Source organism: Accipiter gentilis, chromosome 6, assembly GCF_929443795.1.
Source record: "Accipiter gentilis chromosome 6, bAccGen1.1, whole genome shotgun sequence".
Taxonomy (NCBI): Eukaryota; Metazoa; Chordata; class Aves; order Accipitriformes; family Accipitridae; genus Astur; species Astur gentilis.
The window spans coordinates 15,824,414-15,830,413 of NC_064885.1; positions in this window are offsets into that span (position 1 = coordinate 15,824,414).

The following is a 6,000-nucleotide window of genomic DNA, read 5'->3' on the forward strand; positions in this document are numbered from 1 at the left end:
GAGGACTGAGCTACTTGTTGTGTAGGTTGAGCAGAGCTGGTACCTGGCTATAGCAGGACATGCCTGAGAGAGCATGCAAGGGCAGCTCCTGTGCTGCAGCACACCGCGAGGACTTCTGCCCTGCACCATCACAGCAGCTGCCTGGGCTCTACCCTTTCTTCCATGGATTAAAAAGCAAAATGCAACCCCGTCCATTCAGCTAATCCATCCGTAATTGCTCTAAGCAAACTGAGCGGCTGAACATTTAGCTAACAATTTTTAAAAGATACTATACTCTTTTACTTTTCAGCTAATTTTCATTATGTTTGCAGAGTCCTGGGGAGAAGGTGAATGCTCCAAGCAAAAGAGCAGACCAGAACAGCTTTACTTGTAACTGAGAAGTTCAGTCATGGTCACCATCTCGGGGAGGGTTTGCTTTCTTTCGGTCTCCCAGCACTTTGGAGATTACTCTTTGGTTTCCTTGAGATCCCTGTGTCTGACACTTGCCCTCAATCCCTTCTAAAGAGGTGTCCAGCCCAGGGACCAAGCATGGGACCAACCTGAGACATGATAGACCAAGAGGCATTTATGCTCTCCCACGTACATGCAGGGTGAAAAGACACCTGCAAAAAAAACAGGAAAAAAACCTTTTGTTACAATGGCCTCTTGCAGAAAGTCAAAAGCTAAGTCATAACAGACATCTTTTACAGAGGCAACTGCAGCCAGCAGGGTAAAAGAGAAGGCCACGCTCGGCCTCCACAGTGGGACTGAACCAGTTTACGTGCTAATCCCAGTGTGAGCAACCAGAGCTGGCACCAGCCAGAGCCAGTTGTCTGACTTCAGCACTTGGCAGGGAGGGACGGATGAACAAAAATATGTAGTGCAGGCGCTGGCTGCCTCAAGCCATGGGTTGTTCGCTGTCAGCAAACGGAGCCAGACAGAAAAATAAATACAGAGAACATCTTGAATTTGGAGAGTGATTCTCATGCCACTGCAGGCTTCAGCAATACCCCTGCCTTCGTTTTTTAGTGCCTACAGCATATTTTATGCTGTGGCCAAGAGCAGGGAGAAAGCTCCCGTCCCCTCCAGCTCACATGTGTCCATGCAATGCCTCGAAGCTCAGGGATATTTCAACATTTGCTATTTCTGGGGGAAAAAAAAAAAAAAAAAAAGAAGGCAAAACATAATCCTGAGACCAGAGCAGAGGAGGAACAAGGGCAAAGAAGGGCTTTTGGCAGAAAAGCGCTGGAGGATGATGCTGTTGAAAGGGTTATATTCTAGGGGATGGTAGCCTGATGCTCCCGCGGGACAGCCAGTCCCATCCCAATTGACAGCCTGGGACCCAAGTGTCCGTCCCCACGGATGCTTTTGGCAATGCCACCTGTACATGTGCAACATCGTGATGCTACATGCTGCCGTGACAGGGCTGGCACCTGGCTGGCGGCGCAAAGGGCACTGAGGCAGCACAGGGAGGGAGGAAGGGATGTGAGGCAGTGTGCAGATCTAAATAAGACCACAGAGGTAAGGGCAGGATCAATTTAAACAGTTGAAGTTTCATTTTAATGGATACTACAAGAGGGGAAACATTCCCAATGGCAAAGGGCAAACCGTGCACTTTCTTTTTCTGGACAACAGGTTTTGCAGCCAGCCACCCTGAGGAAATGAAGCAGGTCTGCATCCATGCTCCCCTCCCTACCCCACAATTTTAGAACCCGTTGGTTAATTTTGGCCAGGTTGGAGGGGGGGATGTCTCAGGGGACTTCTGCCCCTGTGCCTTCTAGGACAAGGAGACAACCAGGTTGTGGACAGCCCTGCTAGTGAACCCCACGTAGGAGTGCATTCATGCCCTCTGGCTAGTAGCTGCTCAGCACTTGTCCTTTATGCCTGTATCTACTTCAGGTTCAAGGGAAAACCAAGTAGAAATGGCTAAATACTAATCCTGCTCCTCTTCCCAGCGATGCACCCGGGAAAGCCTCTCCCCCTTTCTCCCCCAGACACAGCTGGGCACCGGGGCAGCACCAAGCCCAGGTCCCCTGCTCCCCCTCCACAGGCACAGCACACTCTTTTCCTTGGTCAGTATTTCAGTCTGCAGATCAAACATCTCAATTTCTAGCCAGCTTCTCTATAGCACATAGTTAGCTAGGCTGTATTTTCTCCCCAGTTCAACTTCCTTATTTTTTGGAGAAACATGGCACTACTATTAGCTCAAACACATATAATATCCTTCCAGGAAAAAAAAAAAAAAAATTAAAAATATTTCCACTGGTGCGGCTAAATGGCCAAACCCCAGCCAAGCTCATTGAGTGTACTTCTGATTTGAATTTCAAACTCTACCATTAAGCTTGTCCAGTTTGAACAGCCCAGATCTCCAAACACCTAGCAGGGGTCTACCCCACCTTCCCCCCCAAAATTCATTAGCATTTCTGAGACCACATCAGACACCTATCTGCTGGAAATAATCAAGTCAAAAGCTGGTGATGCCTTGGCACACCAGACACCCCATCCAGCCCTAGTTTTATGAGTCTGTGCTTTGCATTGGGGAAACTCACTGCCACTTAAGCAGATTGGCTCAAGGAGAGCTAATTAAATAAGGCCAAGAAAATGAGTCATTGGAAATAACGGCTCTAGTAAGCCTCACATCTTTCCGTCCTTGTGAAGTGATCGTGAGCCAGTCCATTTTCTCAGGAGTTCACTAGGGAAAACATAATATATCATTTTCCACACCACAACCTAACCCCAAACATTCCCAAGCATTTGCTGGCAAACAATGGCACTGGGTGCATCTGCTCTGAAACCAGCAGGGAGAACTTTCCTCTTTCTAAAAGGACCTAGTTCAGAGGATAAAAGGGTTTTCTAACTCCTTCTACGCTGGTAGGGGTCTGATATCGCCCATGGACTCCAGCATCCCGCATTATCAGAGTGAGGAAAGTGCATGTACCCAAGGGGAGAGATGCCAGGTGAAGTCCCTGTGTATCACTAAGCAGAATCACAGCAACGTTTGCTTTATGGTTCGTTTTTTCCTGGTCTTATTTGGATTTGGGGCTGGAGGGGTCACAGCTTGGTCCAGCTCCTGTTGCAGTCCCACTGGCTCTCCCATGGCATGGGGGAATTAATAATTAAACATGGACCAGGTAAGGAGTAGTGGGGCTAGAAGGCAGCTGTAATATTTCCCTTTTAAAACACTGGCAGGGCAGGAGCCAGAACCTAAGTGCCAATTGATCTTACTTCCGCAGAACAGCATTTCAAACCAAATTATTAGGGATGAGCTGGTCATTGCCATTTACATTTCACATGGCTGATGGCAGGTCCCAACTGCCCCAGGGGCAGAAACAGCACAGCCTGCCTAGCAAAATGCCAAGACAACAAACCACCCCACCAGCAGTATATTTGTGAGTGGAAGAGACCCTTCCCAGGCACCCAGACAGAGCTTCTGCCCTGCCATGGTACCTCTCAGGAGACTTTGGCGAAAAACAGCTTTAAGCCTCTGAAATGCTCCCTCCACCATGACAGTGGATTTGCTTCAGCCTATGTTAGGCAGCCCCGGGGCTGGCTACTGGCATGAACTGCAACAGGTCTGCAAGCGCCAGGGGGGCCTCAGATGGCCGCTGAGCCACAAAGCCCTCACTAATAATAATAATAACAACAACAACAATGATAATAAAAAAACCTGGTGGCTAAGCCCATCACCCTGGCTTCGGACACCGCCCTAGGGTAAGGGTGGGTGTGCTGCTACCAAGACTGATGGGTGCCCAGACATTTAGTCCAGTGTATAGGATGCTCCTACCTCTCTGTATTTGGACACCAAGTGGAAACTCAGCTAGAAATCACCATGTTTTAAACCTGATGGATCTGAGCCCAGGCATTGCCCTTTGTGCTTTTAACAGCCCAGCACCTGTCTGGGTGTCTGTGCACAAAGACAGGCAATGTCATCTTCCTGCGGCTCTCTTAACTGCTTATCGATCCCAAAGAGCCTTCAAATGGATTTCTCTGGCTAGCTATCATCCTCCATAGCCTGGGAGATCCCCTCTATATTATAAAGTAGACATCTCAGTTATAGCTTTATTTACTGCGAATGAGCAATTAAGCCATCCCAGTTCGATATATGGCCAGCACAGATAACTCCTCTTAACACAAGCCAAGGCCAGTTTAACTTTTGGATGCTTTCCTCTGGCCAGGTGCAAAAAAACCCAGCTTCATTTGTGCATTTTTTTTAAGTCTTTAGGCCAAATTCAAACCTCATCTGTGATCAGTCTGATACCAGCAGTGTGTTTAATTGATTTCCACTGTGCTCATTGCAGTCACAAAGTCAGAGCTCAACTCATCTAGCCTTATTTTCTGAAAGCCACATCCTTAAGCTGGTATTCAGGTCATTGGTGCTTTCGGTAGGGATTTAAACATACAGCTCCATATTCAGGACAGCATGGCAAAACCACCAGGCTAGAAGGTACATCATGAGAAAGGCACAGCCAGCCAAGCCCATGATGCTGCTCCACTTTATGGATGAGAAAGACACTGTCACAAGAGCAGGGCCACCCGGGCAGCCAGCTGGTGATGGGGGGACCCAGCCGAATGTCCAGCCAGCCTTGGCAGAGGGTCTGGAAGCCAGGACATCCCTCCCGGCCCCTTTCCGACACACTCTGGGGGTGCACCGTGACAGTGAACATCCCAGCACACAAAGCCTCTTGCGGGTCTGAGCCTTAGTTGCTATTCCAACACTTTTCAATGGATAATGTTCATACTTTATGGCTTTACAGAAAATCACCTAGATTGATACAGATCTGCACTTTATTAATTTTTCCAACTACCAGCAGTGAATTAATCCAGTTGGAGACCGATCTAATTTCTCAATAATGCCCAGATTTTCCACATTATCAAATTCATTTCTCATTACCCATTTGGGCAGGTGGAGTTTCAGTAGCTGGATGGATCACCTCGCTGTTGCTGCATAATGCTCCTTCCAGACAGCCGAGCTGCCAAAAGCCCACTGAGAATATGCCCTGCTGACAGCTGTCCTGTCTGGATGAGAGTCTGTGGTATTTAAAGAAAATCTCTTTTTAACTAACTTTATGTCTTGGCAGGACAGAGCATTAAGATTGGGGAAAGCAGGGGGAAGCGCTACCATTTCTGACTTTAGAAGCTGCTACGTGGCACCGTTCTTTAAAACACATTGTAAGAGTTGCTGCCTTTGCTCTCAGAGCTGGTTTGTAGGGTCAGAAACAGGCGTAGTTTTGCATTTCTTCAGCTGAGCTCTTCTGCATTTGGACCAGCAGTTTATGCTGCCATGTCCATCACACCAGGATGCAACCTGCCTCATCTGCAGCATTGCCCACACCACCTGGGAGCCGTGGACACAGCAGCCCCTGCTAAAGAGCTCTTGTACACAGCCAGCTCTCTTCTGCTTATTAATTTGACATCCAGTTTCTGTTCTAGGCCTCATTTGTCCCCTGGCGTGAGATGCTTTCCTGGCTGATGGCCTGCAGATAGTTTCTGATGGCCCTACCCACTCAGCTACTCACACGCCGAACACCGCCCAGCACTAATCAGAGCCACGCTGCAACTCAGGGGGAGTGATAAATGTCTCAAGATGCTGCTTTTTCTTAATCACACACTTAGAAACGTTCTAAATAATACATAACTAAAGAAAAATATCAACAACGACAGCCTGGCTATTTTTGAGCTAATCCTTACAAACAGAAATGAGCTACACTCTGCCAGCCAGCCCTGCTAAACCGATGTTGCCTCTCATCTCTGTTGCCCGACTGAAGTGAGATTAATTTGGTTTTTAATCCTATTGGTGTTCCTGGAGCAGCAGTTCCAGGGTGTTTGCGTGGAGCACCCTGGTGATAACCCGAGAGTGCTTTAAAGGCAGCCGCAGCCACAGCCTACATTGGTAAACACCTCCTCCCTGCACAATTGCAGGTGCCACCACCCAGCAAACCTGCTCTCCCTTTTGCTTTCCATTCCTGCACCCTCCCGGGGCCAGCCATGAAGAACCTGCCCCAGCTTGTTTCCCTGATGCCT